The sequence below is a fragment of the Ambystoma mexicanum genome, chromosome 2p (assembly GCF_040938575.1).
Source record: "Ambystoma mexicanum isolate Mex_15411 chromosome 2p, UKY_AmexF1_1, whole genome shotgun sequence".
Taxonomy (NCBI): Eukaryota; Metazoa; Chordata; class Amphibia; order Caudata; family Ambystomatidae; genus Ambystoma; species Ambystoma mexicanum.
In genome coordinates, this window is record NC_090923.1 from 424635234 (window position 1) to 424656710 (window position 21477).

A 21477-nucleotide genomic window follows, 5' to 3' on the forward strand; every position below is an offset into this window, starting at 1 on the left:
ATGGCCTACAAAACAAAGCAAACAATAGGTGACCAAGCCAATATACCAGGAAATGGATTTTGAATTTGTGAACGATCTGACATTGACTGTGTTGGCCATGCATACGCATGGAATGGCTCCAAATTTTGTTCCCAGGACACAAACAATGTCACAGATCATTGCAAACGAACCTTGACCTCCAAAAATGGAACTTGTTGAAATGTTGACTTCCAGATTTAAATGATTTGTTGCTTTCCTCAAAATCTGTTCAGAATCAAAATTTCAATATGTTCCGTAATGTTTGGACATTGTACAGAAACAATCTATTGGTATTACACTTGCAATTTCAATGCTCGATAATGTATTACAATGTATTTATTCATGCCGATATAATCATATTTAAGATGCATTAATGTGTTTCTTTTACTATACGTTCATTTATATTGCTTATCCTCTGTATTGAAGACACATGTCTGGGATTGCTGTTGGTACTCTTTTTCAGAAGAGAATTGCCATAGCATTTTGGTGCTGGACTGCCCATGTGGGTGGGACAAAGACTGAAATGCAAATGGATATTTCCCATCTGTGAACGTTACAGTGAGCTAAATTGTGGCTGCGGATTCTCAAGTGGGTACCTGCCCAAAGAACAGGGGAAAAAAGGATAAGAAATGTAACTTACCATGATGAAATAATTTTTCACCAACCTGCATTCCCATTTCACCTTGCAGCGCTTTGAAATAGAATTTTGTTGTAGAATGAAGTTAGAAATGTTCACCTCGTGCTTCGTGTGGCAACTTGACATGAGAATGAACACACGGGAGAAATATTTAGTATGAGCACGCAATTGCACCCTGTCTCGCATGATGGTAGAGAGGGCTGCTTTAGGTGCGCAAGAGAGCATGAACGCGCATGCATGAATTATATAGTAAGAGCGTAACATTATATATCAGAAGTCTAAGTAGCAAACAAATGCTTCAAGAGTGGAACAGGCATATTGTAATGAAGGGCAGTAGGTATACAGGAAACTAGGAGTAGGGGAATGCTTTGTGTCATGAAACAGTGCTGGACGTGGGAGAGGTGGGGTTTCGATTTAATATTCTTACCAGGATGATATATCCCTGGAGGTAACAGCAACACATAATTTTCTCGATTGTTGTGAAGTTACTTTCAGGGCACATATTTTGCATCACTGTTTGTAACTGTCCTTGGTTTTCTGAAGCACTTGCCCGAAGCAGCGTCTTGTCCAGTGTGTTTATTTTTTTTGTGGCATTCTTACCCAAAATTGAAATGTACCCATCTCTGGCTTCAATCACTGAAAGCAGGCTGGTATTGTTATTTGGCCTTGAGTGTAAGTCAACAACAGTTCGAAGGACACAATGGGCCTCATTACATGGACGGCGGTAACCATGGTGTTGCTGCCGGTATTTTACCGAGTCCGCCATGGTGAATGGTGGAATTACTGCCCTATTCCAAGGTGAGTTGGGGCGGTAATTGCCCATTCACCATGGCACTTCCCCATTCCCATTTTCGCCCCCATAGGGCTCAATGGGAATGGGGAAGGTGGTAATTATGGTACTGCAAATTGCGGTACCGTAAGGACCTCCAAGGTCCCTTTGCGGGTCCCTTCCTTAACGGCTGGTAAAACCAGCCGTTAAGGAAGGGACCCGCAAAGGGACCTCGTAGTAAGGCAGTAAGGGTTTACCGGCACTGGTACCGTTACCGGTACCGGTAATCCCTTACCGCCATCTGTGTAATGAGGCCCAATGTGTCGAATACTCACAAAAGAATTGATAACAATATTGAAAGTGGACATCCAAAACTTTAGTTTCAATTTCTGCGATCTGTTGTCCGGAGCAGTTAGTCACGTGAGATGGAGAGAATGGAACTTCCTGAAATTATGTAAATTTAACTATACATAATATTTGTGCGATTAAAAACGGCATTTGTACTGTGTGCATGATTTTTATTTGAGTATAGTTTAAAGAGGTATGAATAGAGGTCTGACATTTTTGGACGTTTTGCTTACTGGCCTTGTCCACTAACATATTCTGTTCAAAGTTATGGGTTGTTAACTGGATCATATTTTGATGAATATTTCTCGAAAACCCGCACCCGCAGCCTGTATGCAGGCTAATGATATCTACACTGCTTTGTCCCATGTGATATCCTGGTGTGCTGTCAACGTTGCATCATTGTGCACCATAAAGTGGGGGGGCAGGGTAGAACCTTTTCCAATGCCACGTGGTTCTCTTTTTGATCACTACTCTTATCACTTCCATTATGATGCCATCTGTCTGTGGTTCAACAGAAAACGTTACTATGTCTGTCCTTATTTTCTGGTAGGGCCCGCTATGTGAAGCGGGTGCATCTGGTTCTCCATCCCATTAGGAGGTATACCTACTTCACTGCGCTACACTTTCATGCACATTGTGGTCTGACCTACTTCCCCGTGTAGACATGCCTGTGTCCATTCTGTGTGTTTTTGTTTATGATTAGGTTTCATCTGGTTCTGAATTATAAATTCACTTGTTATATTCAATTACAGAATGGTTACTAAAATATATACTTTTATTCTGTTATCTACACAGCTTTTTATTATCGTTCTGTGCATGCTATAGTGTCCAGCTACCGCCGGATGGATTCTTCAAACAACATTGACAGATAATCATCAACGGTGCTCATTTGATAACCGTTATACCGGAAGATCAACAGGGACCAATCTGCTCTTTAGCGGTACCAGCAATTAGGAGCAACCTGTCAGCGTTTATGATGTGGAAACTTGTTGATGCAAAAGCGTTCTGCTTGAAAGTGAGAAAAATCCATATCTTCTCACAAACGGAACACCATGTGCATCCTTAGATGGTGTAACTTAAGGATACACAAGAATTGAAGTACAGGGATTGATTGATTGGTGAACACAATCAGCGTATCATGAGGAAGTTATAAAAAACATTTGAAGCATGCAATGTTCGCTAGCTCTAACTTGTATTGCAAAAAGATATAGGTCATTTTGTGGACATAATTTTCTCTTGTGAGCGTTCTTTGCTCAATAAAAGCACTTGTTACATTGCAGACGGTTGATGTTTTCTTAAAAATAAATGTTTTGCTCTATTATTTGGGACAAGAACGAAAAGTTACACGCTGTGAGAGAATGTGTATAAGTAACGTTATGGCGTGGGTGATGACACAGCACATTTGACTACACTGGCCACGAACATCATGAACATAGGTGGTACATATCGTTTGGACTAGTTATGTCAGTTTGAGGGGCGGGTGATCTCTATTTTTGCCACGAGCGAACTTGGATTTAGGGCGATGCATCAACGGATAAGATTAGCACAAGATGGCAGCGCCCAACCAGTTGTTTTCACATGTGTAAAAGTGAGGAAAACTAAGTTAAAATGCATAGGAACAATAACATTTTTGAGCAAATTTCCCCTTTAATCTTAAACCATTAATACATTGGGTATAGATATGGAATTGCCAGAGTTGGCAGCTTAAAGAGATTTATTGAGAGATGTTGTAAGCCAACTAGGTAACTCCTCTTTTTGATGGTGTAAATATATTACAGAAGTGTGCTACAAACTTAGTCTACAGATATGTCTAATACTGGCTCATAAAGTGTAGCTCTAGCAGTTTGCCTGGTTGTTAATCTTGAATACAAGACCAAGCAGACCCTTTTCGTGTAAAATCTTTATACTGTAAATTTCGTTTGGAAACTCACTTCATAGTTGGAAGCGAATAATTCATTTTTATTGTTGCTAATGTTGTGGTGTAAGAGCATGAATGCCCTTTTTTTTTCTTTTTTTCCATTTGAGGATGGGTTTACGAAATGATGGCTTTTACCTTTGATGTGTTCATTGGTGATTGGTTGATTAGACAGGTCTTAACGTGGAGGATGTTACTCATTGGGAAATTTAGGTACTAGTTTGCAGTTGACATTGTTAGTTCAGCATACACTAGGGGGGTAATTCAAGGATTATTTGCGCCGAAAAAAACGGGATTTGTGCGCCATTCTGCCCGCAAATCCCTATTTGTTAAACTGGGATTTGCGAGAAATATGGCGCACAAATCCTGTTTTTTTTGGCGCAAATAATCCATGAATTACCCCCTCAATCTTGTGGGTCCTCTCGCCTCACCACAGTGATGTGTTTTGTTTTCTACAGCAATCCCCCACCTGGCCTGTAGATTCTTCTCTTCGATGAAGAATGCATGCGTGTCAAAGGTTTTTCTCTGGTCTGTCCCTGCATTATCCTTAGACTAATGTGTACTATGGGGATCTAGGCCTAAGCATGCTTTGCATGCTCTTTAAATGTCGGTGTGTTTATGAGTATTAAAATATATGGTGAGCTGCATTTTGAGAAAAACAAGCACATTTCGTGTGCTATGCCTTGTGATTCCAGATTCTACTTCTAATTTAAGAGTAGAAACTCCTAAGCAAGCCCTCTTCAAAGGTAACCTGTGGCTAAGGCAGAACGGTAGCACTGGCTAGTATATTGCAAGTCAGGACTCCTTCACTTGAGTGTGGGTATATGGGAGAAATGTACAATAATTTGCAAGAGATGCAGTTCCTACACATTTCGTTTTGATTGATGGGCTCCAGACTATTGGCAGGTGCAGTGGGTTCTGCATAACTAATTCTCATTCGTGCTCCTCTATTGGGGGTGGTGGTTGCTGCCCACCAGGTTCAGCTAAGAGGGAAGAGATATGGGCAGCACTTGGTCTGAATGATGGGGGTGGAAAGGTACTGCCGCTTAATTGATAGCCCATTGAGGACCCACTTATCTGCACACAACATAGGAGTGGTGTGTATAGCACAGCAGAATATGCAACAGGTGAAAGGACACAGCCACAGTCAATCAAAACAGTGTGGGTAGGATAGCGTACCACCACTAACCAACCCTACTAAAAAACGAACCCTTCTGCATACACTTCTGGAACTCTCATTCTAAACACAACCACATCAAAACAAACCGCACACACTTCACCACATCGCAATAACAAAAGAAACCACACATAACTTCACACAAAAGCACATGACGGCTACCAACTGAAAAAATGCAACTACGCTCAGCTAACTGTGTAAACTGAACTGAAGCTGCTAACAACACATCGCTCTGTTGCTCTTTCTCCTGCTCAGTCCTACTAACTCACACCCTTCCTTGCCCTCTTGCCTTACAGATCAGCTAGAGCGCCACAGGACCACGCAGGTCATGACAGTTTGCGGTGTAAGATCCTTTAGCATAGCACGAGATAACAAAAGCTCCGGGTGGGTTCTTCCTGTGCGATTATGGCATTGGATTGGGCCTTACAGGCTGTGCTCTTCAAGTGAATATTAATGCTTGATGTATTAGTGTGCATGAGATCTGCACTGTGAGAACAAGGGATAGTAGGTGTCTATTACTTGACAAGGACCTGGCTACATACCGATGATTAGGCCACTGCAGGTATGTGCATCTCTGCTGTGCAGGTTGCACTCTTAAAAGTACAATGATACGTCATATTTCTGTTGCAGTCACAACATACCTTACCAGGTCAATAGCTTTTTGTGCAAAGAATGTACATCTTTATGAATGTTATGAATGTTATGAATGTTAACATGTGCTACACTTGAATGAAACTGTGAGGGATGACAAGTGCCACACTTGGTTGGAATAGTGAATGATAGCGGGCACCATACCTTGACACAATTGCAAGGAGAGCAATGTCAACTAAATAATGCACTAACAACTTCACCCCTTCGCATACACCTCTCATACTCTAACAAACACAACCACAAGCTTAAATGCAGCAATCCACACAAACTTCACTACATTGCAACAACAAAACAAACCACACATGGGCCCTCATTACGACCCAGGCGTTGGACCATGGTGCTAATAGCACCATGGTCCATGCCGGTAACTTACCGACTCCGCCATGGCGGAATGGGGAATTACCGCCCCATTCCGAGGTTGGCGGGGCGGTAATTCCCCATGCCGCCATGGCCCTACCCCATTCCCATTTTTGCCCCATAGGGCTCAATGGGACTGGGGAAGGCGCTAATTACGGCACCGTAAATTACGGTGCCGTAATTAGCTACTAGGTCCCTTTGCGGGTTGGTTTTTTAACGCCTGCTAAAAGCAGGCGTTAAAGTGCCACCCGCAAAGGGACCTCGTAATCAGGCGTTAAGGGTTTAACGGCGCCGCCACCTTTTACGGCGCCGTTAACCCCTTAACGCCTGGGTTGTAATGCGAGCCATAGACTTGCACAACAGCACATGACGACTACTGACCGTAAAACACCCCAAGCCCAGCCAACGGGCTGAGGCTGCCAACAGCACATCACTGCTCTCTTGCACTTTTCCAGCTTATTCCCACTAACTAACCCCACCCTTTCTCCCTTTTTCAGAGCCACCAGAGCGCCAGGGGACTACTCCGGTGGTGATAGTGCGCCGTACAAATATCCTTTAACATTAACATCAATTAAAGCAGCCAGCTGGGTATACGAACGTCAGTCCGATTGGATTGATTTATTTTGAAACTTGCAGGCCACCAAGAGGGATGTACGCATTCAAAGACTAATACCTGCAGGAGCGTCATTGGTCCTTATTGGTTCCGTTTCCATGTTATAGCTGAGTGGGAAGTGGAGCGCTCCCTTCATTTCGGATGCTTAGTAACAGGCATCAATACTTCACATTTAATTGTCCATTGGAATTCTCCATGTGGCCGCGTAGAGGTGGTAACCTCTGTCTTTTTGTAGGGAATCAGCTATCACAAAATAATCCACAACTATTGTTGCAAACATTTCCACATGTTTTGTTGTGTATTGTATGCTTGAGAAGCTATGATGCAAAACTCCCATTTTAAAAATGATATACTTATCTTTTATGATGTTAAACCAGTGGAAAGCAAACATTATAATCCGATTGATTGATGGCCCAGCAGGAAATAGGAATTTTGCCTGCCTTGCCCTGACTTACTCAGACCAGATGGATGGCCAGAAGCCACAGTACTGAGTCTATGCTGCACTCGGAAATAGGCGGTCCTATCCCAGTGACTACTGCTGAGTGAAACACTGCTCCTGCTTTTTGGAGAGCACTAGCTCACCCAGCTGTAGGGCTGGAATTCTAAAAGGCCTCATGTCCCTCTGGCAGCCCTACTGATAATCTGTGGAGCGCAGAGCCTACTGAACCGTTACCCTGCTTAGTGTTGTACAATGATGACTTGAGGCATTGTATTTGTGTCGGAAATAAAAGGTTGTGGCTTTTATTGCACAAAGTATAATCATAAAACATATTTTGGTAAATGTATTTATCCAAAAACACACAATGATAAGCAATGTTATCTTTTAGGCACAAGGACCAGGGGGCGCCTACCTGGCCCGTGTCGCCGACCTCTTCCCACAACTTTGTGGGCCTGTTTGTTGCTCTGTTATTCCTTTTCTTCTCCCTTTTTTTTTCCTTCTTGGAGAGTGTGATTGGGAAAAGAAACATTTCTCCTGAGTTTGCGGGATGACTACTGATGCTCTGTTCGGGGTAGCAAGAAGGACTGCATTCCCTCTCCCAGCTCCTTCCTTTTATTCCCCTTCCATAGCCTGAGAATGTGCATATTTCCATGGGCTTGTTGCCCCTCTGGCCGGCTGGCGCTGACCGCCATTCACACCTTGATGTGGCCCCTTTCTCTGCTTCTCTGTTTTTTTTCTTTTCTCCCTGTCTATTCCTGTCCTTGCGCTTTCCCCCTTGGTCCGTAAACACCCTGGTGTGCAACAAGAGTTAGGTGTGGTGTGTGGCTGGGAAAAAGTGCACCAAGTTTCTTGCCCTTTTGTTGCTTAGTTGCTTAAGGCAGCCTTAGTTCTTTGGGTGTGTTACGTTACCCTGAGCCCCAAGATTATTCTCCCGTGCCTTTCAGCTACATGGGTACCCCATTTTGCGACACTGGCCATAATCTGTGGAGCCCATAGCCGACTGAACCCTTAGTGACCCCTGCTTAGTGTTGTACAATGACGACTTGAGGCATTGTATTGGTGTTGGCAATAAAAGGCCATGGTCTTTATTGCACAAAGTATAATCATAAAACATATTTTGGTAAATGTATTCATCCAAAAACACACAATGGTAAACACTGTTATCTTTTGGGCACAGAGACCAGGGGGCGTCTACCTGGCCCATGCTGCCACACCTGGCTGGGTTTTCGGGCATCCAGGTTCCCCAAAAAGTGACGGCTCGACCTGCATCCTCTTGTGGCTAAATTATTTAGCACCTCCGCGTGAAAATTATCCATTCCTTTAAACGAAAGGTGGACCCCATCTTTGTAGAAAAGCTCTGGGTCTGCTATTGAAATTGCAGTGTGTCGGATGAAGTGAATTCCCCTGCTGATGCTGAATTTTTCCACCCCCCTGTTAAGTTTTTCCTGGCTATGTCTATTGCTTTATAAGAATTCCCCCTCCACGCCATACTTTTCTGGGTAACATGGCAGAATAGAACATTTCTGTCTCTTTCCAATTGTGCGCTATTCCTGCGCATATGTCTGCAAGCAACTGTTTTCTGCCTTGTTCTACCAAATCGTTGCCTCCCAAATGTATAATTAAGAATTTTGGTGGTTCCCTGAAGGCTAACAGGTCTGGCAGTCTGTTGTGTATCTCAGACCATTTCATGCCCCTGTACCCTCACCATGATGTGATAGTATTTCTAAACGCTGGTTTGTCTTTTGTTTCTTCAGACCATCTCCCTGTCCTGAACATGAATGAATGTCCTACGATCCCTGCCGAGTTGAGGGGTGCGTCTTGTTCTGTTAACTAAAATCATGGTTATATTAGTTCTGCCCTTGTGCATCTTTTATAGCAATCAGACCACCAGCCCGTGATTTGTTTCACTTTTTGAGCCCCAAGAACCCCCCCTAACCCCCTGCATGTGGTTGTTGCTGCCCCTATTCTAAACGACTGGGTCTCATACTCCATGCTGATCCAACCTGCTTTTTCAATGGTTTTCTTGAGGATTGCCTGAAATTGAAAATGACTGGGTGCACTGCCATCCTCGTGTACCAGGATCCTCCCACCAATGCACGGGCGGCACATAAGGTACTGGTTTGTGATACATACTGGGCAGTTTGTTTTGTCCTCAAAGCAATAAATCGTGATTGCCCTTTTGTTTCCTGTCTTGGACGTTTGTACATCTATTGCAATACATTCCCCTTTTATTTGACCCTCCAACCTGCATAAAACATCGCTGGCCTTAGTGCTTGATGCGATGAGCATGATTCTCCCAAAAAAAAAAAAAATTAGCACTGGCCAATGCCACCTTAAACAGCTGTGTCTCATATTTGTGCAAGCACACATTTTCCAGTATTTCTAACAGTATCATGATTTTCTCAAAGTTTAAAGAATGCCTCTTGTCCTTGCATGGGCCCTCTAACTTCCCCATCCCTTTAGTGCATACGTTATCAGTGTGCTGCGAGTTGGATCTGATCTCGCTTGGATCTTTGCAAAGTACGCTACCGCTGACAGGTGCCTCTTTGCCCATTCTTTTTTCTTTTTCTGATTGTATGCCCATCCTAGAAAATTATTAACTTCTTTTATTAATAGCTCTAAATGTGACATCTTTGTAATTTTTAGTACTGTTTCCAGACACTTAATATATTGTTTTGCTGTGTTGGTTGCCAAAGCTTTCTTGGTGAGCCCCAACAACAACCCCATTGCAGGGCCTCTGTAGCCGTCAGGAGGCGTGCTCCTGTTAGCGCCCGTGTCTGAGGTGCTTGCTTCCGCTGTTATCCTGTCTTGTCCCCGACCATCCGGTGTTGATGCAGCTGTTGCCTTCATTTTTCTGCTAATATTTCCCAGCATTCTTTGGTTACTTCTGTCCTCCTTTTGTCTGCCTCTGGTCTCATTTGGCGAAATGTATCCCACTGAAAGCGAGAAAATGCATCTGCAATGTTATTATCCTTGCTGGTGATGTGCTTAGCTGGTATGGTATGGTATTGTTTATTTATATAGCTCCTATTCACAGGAAAAAGCTTCAAAGCGCTCAAGGAGCCCTTGACATATTGAGACGATAATAGTCTGCACAGGCAGAGTAAGTGCATAGAAAATACATTTAACTGTTTGGGAGACAGCAAATAGGCCTGCAGTTTTAACAGCGCAATTTAAGGGATGAAGACAAGGAGAACAGATCTATCTGTTCTCCTTGTCTTCATCCCTTAAATTGATCTTCAGGCTCAGTGTGTATGGATCGAGCAAGTGCACCGAGGGTCAAAGGGAGGGGGCGGAACAATTGCAACTGGTCGTTTGAGACTGTAAGTGCAGAGAGGGTGTCTCTCCTGGGTTCGTTTTTCAAGTGTATTGAGTGTGGGTGAGGTCTAGGGCCCTGAGGCATTTGTGAGAGAGGACTAATGGGGGTACCAGGGACCAGTGAGACTCTGAGCTACACCCGGCGGCCAGTCAGCATGCTGTAAGGAAGAAGAGGGAGAGAGGGAAAAACAGAGAACTGGGTTAGCAGGGTAGAGGAAGAGAAAAGGAAAAGGAGAAGAGGAAAGTCCTGAGGAGTTTCTGGAATTTAAGGAGATCCGGCTCAAGACAGAGGGCGGCATGGAACCTATTCCAGAGGGAGCCACCTGCTGAGGATAAGGATCTCCCTCCAAATCTCTGCTTGGAGCACCGGCTCACTTGCAGAAGGTTGGAGGTAGACGAGCGAAGGGCTTGTGAGGGACAGTATTTAGCTAGGCAGCATTGCAGTTAGGTAGGTCACAGGCCCCAAAAAGCCTTGTGAACAATACAAAGGGTCTTTAATTTGATCCTTGCAGCCACAGGTAGCCAGTGAATGGATTTCAGCACCAGAAAAATGCAGTCTCTGGGCTTCAGGCCAAGGATAAATCTCGCTGTTCTGTCCTGGATGAGTTGCAGAGGGCGCAGAGCAGAAGAAGGGAAGTTGAGGAAGAGGCTGTTGCAATAGTCCAGCCTGGAGAGAACCAGGGCTCTGGAGACAGTGAGCCTCTGGGGGAAGGTGAGAAAAGATAGAGTACCTCTGAGGAGGTGAAGCTGATATTTAGACTTTTCAGAGATGTCTGAAATGTGAGAGGAGAAGGAGAGAGTGAAGTCAAAGATGACCCCAAGGTTTCTTGCTTTGCAGGAGGGTGCGGGCGCAGAGCCAAGGGAGGCCAGCCAGAGTGAAAGTGGGAAAGCGGGAGCAGGGGTCCCAATGTGAACGATTTCCTTTTTAGTGGCATTGAGGCAGAGGTTGTTTGCTGCACACAAAGACTTAATAGCGGACACACAGTCAGGTATGAATGAGGAGGAGGTGGCTGAGGCTAGCCTGAAGGATAGTTGCATGCCATCCACGTAGCACTGGAAGTTAGAGGTGAAAGGGGCAATCACATGTGCCAGGGTAGCCATAAAGACATTGAAGAACCAGGGGGATAGGTTAGATCCCTGAGGAATGCCACAGGTTGAGAAAGTGTTAGTCGAGTGAAAGGCTCCGAGTTTCACCTGGGATGGGCGGTCGGAGAGGAAGGAGGTTAACCATGCCAAGGCCTGATCTGTAATTCCCAGGGTGTCACAGAGACGTGCGATCAGGCTATTGTGGTTAACCTTGTTGAGGTCAGAGGAGAGGTCAAGGAGGATGAGGGTAGAGGCGGTGTTAGTGTCAAGATTTGAGAACAGGTCTTCACGGTTGTTCAGAAGAGCAGTTTCTGTGCCTCTGGATGGTCTAAAGCCAGATTGATGGTTGTGGAAAGAACCAATGGATTCAGTGTGGAGGGTGTAATGGTGACCCTAATTAAGGGTGTCCCTAATTATGCTCACACCAGAATAAATACACCCCTCTAGGGAAGTAAGGCCAAGAGTTTATCTTGTAAGGATAACAAATTTAATTTTACAGAAATGAGGATGGTAGCAAAGAACTTTGCTCCCTGGACTGACTTCTTCTGTCCCTAATCCGTTCCTTTGTCCTGCCACAGTGATGCTAGGCAGGGGTTTATATACTCCTGGCTTGCTGCAGTTTTGTCAATGGATACGGGATATGGCTCCCTCCCAAACCGTCCTGCTTCTGTACAAGGGATTCTACAAAGTCTTCCTTTCTTCATTGTCAGCGGTTTCTGTCAGGACATGCTATTCTACATATTGCTACCTACATAGAAACACACTGCAGCCTTGCAGACCTTTACAAACCTTGAGGCCTAGCCCCACATTTTTTATATACAATTGTCATCCATTCTATCCATATTCCACTCATTCTACTCATGTTTTTATTTGGTCCAATAATCTCATTCAAACCTTATTTCATAAATATGCATTTTTTGCATGAGCATGTAAATCCCATTTTACCCTGAATGAGCTCTTGACAGACAGCAGCCAGCTGGTGAGTCACTGTGTGCTGCGAACACCATGAAGCCTGTAGTCCAATCTTAGCACAGGCTGCATACTTTCTGGGAAAGGAGGGGGAGTTTTTGATTCATACCGTACTAAAATTTTACAAATGCATAGGATAGGGTCTGACATTACAAATCTATCCAATTAATAATTACTTGTGCTTTATATTTAAATAATAACTGACCTTTTTCTGTCCCTGCCCATGTCTCTGTATGTGATCATATTTGCATGAAAAAGCCTTCCCAGTGCCCCTCCTCCCCCCATTATCGTGCTAAAAGAATTCAAAAGAAGTCTTGCCTAATTCTAAAGCGCTTGGGGGTGTGGTAAGACCCTTGTTCCTTCCCAACAAAGGTCAGCTGGGAGATAGACAGTTTCTCTAGGAGTTTGGCCAAGAAAGGAGTGATGGAAATAGGGCAGCGGTTTGCCAGAATGGAGGAGTAGGCAGAGGGTTTCTTGAGCAGAGGGTGCATAAGGGAATGCTTCAGGGCAGTTGGGAAGGCTCCAGTGGAAAAGGAGAGATTGCAGAGATCAGCCAAGGCTGGGTGGGGCGAGGGAGTCGATATTGTCTTCAATATTGTCTTTAATCACATGCCTATTTCTGGGCGTGTGGCCAGGGCCCTCCTGAACTGATCGTCATAAGTAAGCTAAGTTTCCCCCCCAAAGGTTTCCCTTACCTGCATGATTTTATCTTGGTATGCAAACAGTGCCCTACATTCATTTGGGCATTTCTCCAATACTACTGCTGCCATTATGTTAAAAGCTTTTAAGCAGGTGTCAACATTTAGTTTTACTTGGGATTTTCTAGCTATGACCTTCTCTTCCACTTTTTTGGGATCCCTGAATACATCATAGCCTTTTTGTTCAGCCTCTAATAATGAAAATATTTCAAGAAAATATTTCTTCCATATTTTGTCTTTTGCTGCCTAGTCAATGTTCCAAGCTAAGGATCTCTTGAACCGGTTCTGTATCTCTTTCTCTAGTTCCCTGATCATGACCGGTATTAATGATGGTGTGACCCCACTGTTCCCTTCCTGCAGTGGGTCCTTGCCTGATTCCTCGTTGATGGTATTTGTTGATGGGCCTGTGTCCTCCAACATGGGCGCTGCTTTTATGGGCCTAGTTTTGGGTGCACATTCTATAATGCCTTGGGTGTCGCTGTGGTCCCCCACCAAACCCTTAAATGCCGGTTTCCATTTAGAACATTTTTCTCATTTGCCCATATGGCCCTTAATTGCTTTTCTCCCAAATCTGTCACCCTTTTTTACAGCCTATCAAATTTAGCATTCACCATTAATTCTTGCTATGTAATGTACTTGTTTGCAAAATTATCCATCAATTCTGTCATGCTTGTTTCTCTTTTACCTTTGTTTTTCTCCCTCTTCCCGCCTGTGTCTGCTTCCACCTGTTCCTCTCTTGTAGTTGGTATTCCGCTTTCTTTGGCCTTCTTTTTTGGTGGCTTGCCTTTGTCCAGCTCTATGATGTCATCTTCTTCATCTGTGTGATCACCCAGCCTCTTGCGCACCCAGGCCCGGCGGTGTACTTTTTCTGCAGCTGCTGCCCACTCCATTAGCCTGTTTCCTCTCTTTTCAGGGCTTGTCAGGCTTTTACCAGCCATGTCTGCTGTTTCTCTTTCAGTTGTATCTCCCTTTTTGCTGCCAGGGCAGTTTGCCGTCTTTAGCAGATTGCAGGGTCTGCCTTGTATTATCCTCTGTCGTGTTTTCTTACGCTTTACCTATACTGATTTGAAAGACAGTGCCTGCTTTTATTTATCAATGGGGCTCTCTTGTATTCGCGGGCTGTTCTGGCAACTTAATTGCTGCGCTATGTTTCCCGCCTGGGCCGTGTTGCTGGTTGCGCGGCATCCTACGCCGGGTGTTCGATTTTGTCTGCACTTTGTAAGCGTTTGGCTGCCCCTCCCTTCTGATGAGCCAGAAGCCTCCGCCTTTCTTACCAGGTGGATTCAGCCCTTAGTGACCTTAGTTGGCCGCCTTTCTTACTCCGGGTGTCTGTGCTGCTGCTCCTCAGTTTCTCCCGGTAAGATTGCGTGCACCGCTTGCGCTCTTCCTCCTTTCTGGTTGTCCTTTGGAGGTGCTGTGCGGGGGGACAGCAGCGGTTGCTGAAGTGGCCTCAGTGTGTCGGAGGAGCATGGTAGACGTGGACGTGAGGAGGGTCCCAGCTCTGGGGGCTGGGTGGCGCCGCATTCAGGTGAACGGTTCCGCTGTGGTGAGGAGCGGAGAGGCTGCCGCACAAAGTGTTCTGTGGGCTGATTTTGGAGATGAATATAAAATGGAGTGTCGAACTGCAGGCGCGAGGGTTGCTGGAGCAGTGGGGCCAAGCAGCGTTATTGTTGCTCTCATGGTGTTGGGAGCAGCTATGATGACGTCGGTTGGGGGAGGGCCGACGTTGATTGGAGGAGGATACGCGCCCGGACTGGCGTTCCAGCAACATCAGCTGGAACGCAGCGTTGAATGCCTCTCTGGCGTTTGTGTGGAACGCAATGTTCTTCAGAAGGATGACGCCGGCGCTGAATGTGGAAGTTGTGGTATTCCGGGAATGCTTAACTGTTGGATGGCGGTACTGGCTAGAGTTTCGTGCTCCACAGAGAGTCCATGCTATATTGAAATAGGTGACTTTTGGGTACAATTGGAGGCCGTGGATGTCATGGATGCAAGAAGTCATTTGTTACAGGATGATAGAGGGAGGCACAGCGATCGTGTCTGGAAGCACGGGCATCTACAACGTGTGCGCTGAAAGTCATTGGAAGTCACTTGCAGGTGATTTGTCAAGAAGGCTGGCAAGGTGGTGAGCGCTGGATCCGGACCAGTGGGGCATAAGTAACGTGATGAAGGATCTGACAAGACATTAAACAGAGGTATGTGTTTGTGAGGCCGGTTTAATGTTAATGCTGTTTGTATTTACGTTGTGGCCTCCGGGGTGAGAAAATATATGGTTTTGGTCCTGGGTTAATGTTAGCAGTTTAAGGCCTGTCTTTGATGTACTGCTGTTGTGTTTCTGTGATGGCCTAATGTTTAGGATTGTTCCTGGGTTCACATTATGGATTCGTGGGTTGATGTTCATGGGAAAATGATTATAAGGTTAGTTTTTACAATATGTTTTCTTTGCAGGTTGGTTTAAGCGGACATGTGGGTGAGGGTATGGCGCAGGGACTTTAGTGCCATGTCACTTGCATTCACTTTGCATGTATAATTACTTGCTGTGCATTTTGTTGTTTTGCATTTCAGAGACATGTTGGGGTTGGGCGCAGGGACTTTAGCGCCATGGACTTTATCTGGTTATCGCTTACTGTGGGGTTTTACATGTTGTCCTGCAGTGTTTTGTTTGTCGGGTTCATAGGGGCATTTCCCCTGGTTATGTGTGGATGCTGCCAGTATTTTTAAGGTAGCAAGGTGGGTCTTGCGGGCAGTGAGGTGCTGTCTGAGTCATTTTTGGGGGCAGTGAGGTGTTGCCTGGGTCATTTTTGGGGGCAGTGAGGGCTGTCTAGCGGGCAGTGAGCGGCTGTCTGGGTCTTTTTTGGGGGCAGTGAGGGCTGTCTAGCGGGCAGTGAGCGGCTGTCTGGGTTGTTTTTGGGGGGCAGTGAGGTGCTGTCTAGTGGGCAGTTAGGGGCTGTCTGGGTCATTGTGGGGGCAGTGAGGTGCTGTCTGGGCCATTTTTTGGGGGGGCAGTAAGGTGCTGTCTGGCGGGCAGTGAGGTGCTGTCTGGGCCATTTTCTGGGGGCAGTGAGGTGCTGTCTAGCTGTCAGTTTGGTTCTGTCTGGGTTAGTTAGGGGGACAGTGTGTTGCTATGGTGTTTAGTGGTAGGATCATAGTTGGACATAGACATGTTGGCCACATGTCTGTGTGGGGTTTAGTTGCTGAATGGTTAGTTGGTTGCGATGCAGGGTCTCCAAGGTGAAGGACTTTTTGTTGGTTCATCTATGTTGTGGTTCATTCAGCGGGTTTGTAGCTGAGTGGGTTTGGGTTCTGGGAAGAGCTTGTGGTTGAGTTGTTTTATGTTTTTCCATTTGAGATCTTGGTTAGATCCTGGGGTGTAGTGGTTTGGGCTCAGGGGGAGTAAACGGTGTCTGAGCCATATAGTTTTCGTAAATTGCACTTATTAGGGGTTTCTACCATGGGTCCAGTTTTGTGTGATTGAAGAGGGAGGCATATGTTATAATCTATGCTGGTCATGATTATGGCTATGAATGTTGTGTTGGTTGAAGAGAGGGACATATGTCATAATCTGTGTGGGATTGATTATGGCTATGAGTGTTGTGATGGTGGTGATGTCACTAACATTCTAGGTGGAGTGTTGGTGTGGTGATATCACTGGGACTCTGGTGGAATGTTGATGTATGTTTGGTGTGCAGTGTTCTACTGGGGACAGTTGGTCCTAAACTGCTGGGCTAGATGGATGTCCCAGTGCTTTCTCTACTTTACAACTAAGAGAAATAAACCTACATGTAAACTACTTACCTTCTGGTCTTGGTCTTATGGAGAAGGAGTCATAGTTTACCACACAGCCATTCAAAAGGTTTGGACTCATATACTCTACAGACACCAGGATGAAGAGCAGCGAACAATCAAGCAAGAAACTCGAATTACAGCACAGGGACAAAAAGCATCCCCAAAAGACGACCTGACACCCGACCCAACACAGTTCACATAGATTAAACCATATCAAAGTGTCCACCATTGTATGGCTTAGAACCCACTACACAAATGCCACACCAGAATAAACATAACGTTAAAATATTTCATAAGGATCAATCCAACAAAAACCCAGATTGCACCAACCCAATTTCAATGGACTAGTATACCATACAGGTGCAGCCTATTTTAAAGCACCACCACCGCCACCAGATGTCCTGGGTATTAGATGGAACTAACTAACGAAAAACAAATCCACAGAAAACACAAATGACAACCTCTCAAATGTTTTGGACAAGTATAGCCCACGGACGCCAGGATAAAGAACAACCAAACAAGGAACAAAAATCGCAGCAAGCAGCCAGCAATCATCCCCATAATATGACCTGGCACCATCTTCCAAAACCTAAAAAAAGGAACAAATACTAAACAAGGAACATACCTGAAAAAAGAAAACTCAGTTGATTGTAATAACATTGGGACAACATGCTTTACAGGTGCAACTCTGTAGTGTTACCACCATCAGAACAACCAAAAACAACATGAAAGTGTGAACATCTCAGCAGGCAGAACACAAGGAGATAACTAATAAACAGGAACACACCTGCAGGATTACTCAAGTAGCACTGATCCAAAACCCATCTAAATCAATAAACTTCTACAGCACAACCCATTAACACTACACCTATTCAGCCTATATTCCTTGAAACATGACCCAACGCCAGAAACTTACAAACATGAACCCTCTCTCAAAAGGTTTTCACATGGTCAAGTCCAATTAAAAACCCAAGCACAACAAACTTACTTTGCTCACAAACAATGAACCTAGTAGAAACCTCATGTTTCACCCACCCTCACTCAAATCCACCTAGAAAACGTGCCCACACAGGTTCCGGCTGCTCCTAGTTCTTCACACACCAACAATTAAGCACAACACATGTTCTTTTCCCTCTAATGCCCTAACAATGCCGCCTCGATTTCAGATTTAGGTGAGTACCTGGACACCATGAAAATAGAAAGGTGTTCAGTACAAATCCTAAAAACATGACATAACCTTGGGAGGCCCGGCCTGGAACTGATGTAGAGGCATGGTTGTCAGGCCTACTGCGATTAGCAATATTGGAGAGAAGATTTTCACTGAAGGAGGATTTGATGGAAAAATCCAACCTCATGTGGGTTTATTTGGATATGTATGGTGCCTGAACTTAAAGTTAGTGCTTGATATATAACATCTAAGGATAAATGGAGATGCTTCATCACCCATCCATCCATTTTTGCTTTGTTATTGTGTATTAGCCTTTTCACATTTCTTTTGTTCACCTACTTTGTTGCTAGTCTACCTCATACGTGAATTTGTTTCAGAAACATAAAGATGCATGCTGATTTCAGGAGAATTACAACGTAAAATACCTAGGCTCATGCCACAGGATGACGCTGGTTTTTAAAGGATATTCAGTTTGTTGGATTTTGGTGTAAGGTGTTTTACATATTGTGATCTTATTTATGTAATAAAATGTTGTTTTGAAGAATAGAACAATAAATAAAAATAAGGGCCCAGGGCATGATGTCCTGTGGTACTCTGATATTTCTCAATTTGGATTGTGTTGCTGGCAGTGTTGAACATGGCAGAAAATGTATATGAGATGTACGCCATCGATATCAGCCTGACTCTTAATGTTACCCCAGATAGCGATCAAAACTGATTGTGTGCACTGGTCTGGCTGGAAGCCTACTTGGCATTGATAAAGGTGAAGTTATAATTGATAAAGTAAAGGATGTGGGTTCGGTCTGCACATTCAAATATATAGCTCTGAATAGTAGGTTGGAGGGGAAATTGAAACTGACAGAGTCAAATATGATTACGGTAGGTTTGTTCACAAAACCTATAGCATAAATAGTTTCAAATTAGTGGTAGTCTATTCCAAATACTAGTGTAGAGATTAGGAATGTGGTTGGTGGGTTTAAAGTTAAAAGTCCCTTATACAAGTCTTTTCCAGAATGGCAAGTCCTTGAAGTAGGAATTCAAAGTTCATGGGCACACTGGAAAAAGAACCATTAAAGTAGGGATAAGTGGGGGATGATGGAAGAGGGAGCGATTGATTGAGGAAAGAATTAAGGGGAGAGGTAATTTGTATTTTAGCAGATGATTTTTTTTATGTTAGGTGTTTTAAAAAGGGAAACCTTAATAGTCTAGCAGAGAAGTACAATATTTAAGAATGCTATTGAGTATCAAAACTAAAAAGGGAGTTTACCAGGACAGTAACTGCTTCCTATTAATTTGGAATAATTAGCTTTTCTGGCCTATGTGCAGCGCAAGGACCAAGGTTCGTAAACGTCCTCAGCTGATTCATTTAGTTCTTTATGAACCACCGACATTTCACCTCAGAGACACAACAAACACCACTGATTAATCACCCAGACCCGCACTAGGTCTTCTCTCCCTGAGATTTCTATAGGCCAAGAAAGCCATAACACAGTCCACTAATTGATGAATCGCCCATGCCCCACTAGGTCTTCTCTCCCTAACACTTCTGTAGGACAGGAATGCCACAGCATAGACCACCAAATGAGGAATCACCCATGCCTCCACTAGGTCTTCAACATATGGGCTGTGAATCCTGACCACTTAAGGTATTATTATAGTTTCAACATTGTATTCACTTTATGGTGCCTTCACTGCCACTCAACAGCTGGTAAAAAATAAAGTTGTATGAAACCAGTTCTGGTTCCTGGAAGATTCTCTGATTATCGAACAGCTGAGCAATTTTGCTTGCTCTTTGGAGGTGTTTGAGTCACAATAACAATAAAGTGAAGTCTGAATATGTTTAGAAAGTATATCTACACTGTAAGAATCAATGCAAACTACTTTATTTCCTTTACCCCTTAAACCACTAATGGAACCCCCCCAATTCAGCATCTAAGTACCCCCCAGACTGACCCTTTTCTTGTCTGGTTTCCACTGTAGATACAATGGTATTTTCAACCAAGTGACTTGATGGATTACTCAAGTAAATCTAGCATTGACTGTTATGTCACTCAGAACCTAAGGTGGAAAGAAATTCCTTTTTGATAACTACCGGTTTAAAATAAAATATTATGTACTATATACCCTTCGCATCCTTTTCTCACACCCCCAGATTTGCCCCTAAGAGGCGCCCTGGTGGAAACCTAGAAAAGCACCTGCTATCCTACCACATTCCTCTTCCTCACGTGTCACTTCTGCCAATACATGCCAAAACATCCCATTTCATTTTGGAGAGAAATGTCCAGCTGTGGTTTTTTTAGTTTTCATTCTGGGACATCTAATTTTAAATTTATAATAGGAACATCCAAGGCTGAAAGCCCCAGAATGCATAGAAAAAAACCCGACTGAATTACCATCACCCAAATGGAGGGGGGTATGCTGGCATGTATGCTTCTCCCATCCCTCCACAAATGGCCAAAATGACCTGGCCACCTACTAGTCTTCATCACCTCCCTTAGTGCTTTCCCACCTAGATATATAAAAAAGCAGAACATACCTTATTATGCCACTCTTCTGCACCCCTCTCATGTGTCTTGACGCCATACCCCAAAAAAGCCAGACATTCCTTGTCTTGCCTCCATCTCCCACTTTACTCAGCTTCCCTGCAATCTGACAGCCATAGGCATTGAGCCGCCACAGAACAGAAGCCAATGGATTGTAACAGTGATAAGCACTGATGTCCCTCCTTCAGGCAGCAGCACTGTTCTGGCCAGTGCCGTGGAATGGGGCACCCATGTAGCTGAAAGAATAATCTGGGGGCCCATGGTAACATAACACACCCAAACAACTAAGGCTACCTTAAACAGCTGAGCAACACAAGTGGAAGAAGCTTGGCGCTCTTTCTCCTTGCCACACACCACACCTAACACTTGTTCCACGCCAGGGTGCTAACGGACCAAGGGGACAAGCCCAAGGACAGGAAGAGGCAGGGAGAAAAGAACAAAAGCATAGAAGGGGGCCACACCAAGGTGTGAATGGCCATCGGAACCAGGAGGTTTGAGGGGCATCAAGCCCACGGAAATATGCATAGCCTCAGGATATGGCAGTGGAATAAAAAGAAGGAGCTGGGAGAGGGAATCCAGTCCTTCTTGGTACTCCGAATGGAGCACCAGCAGTCATCCCTCGAACGCTGGAGACTTTTTTTCTTTTTGAGCATTGCCCTGCTCAAGTTTGTTTGCCATGAGCTTTGCCTTGCTCCGGGGTAGTGCATAACGAAACTGTAGTACTAACTGCTGTGTGATTCGAAGGACGGCAACAGCGACACCTTGAGCTTGCACACCTACAGCTCACCTGTAGAGCGCCCACCAGCAATTCCTTCACTGGTCGCTACGCAGGCTGACCTCCTCCAGCCAATACAGAGATGGAAACCAATGGACCTCTGCTGCTCCGGGCCGCCAGCCAAGATGCCCTCAGCCAAAACCTCTGGCCACCTGGAAACCGGGGTCACAGGACCCCCACCCTGGAACCTGGCACAGACCTCTGCACCGC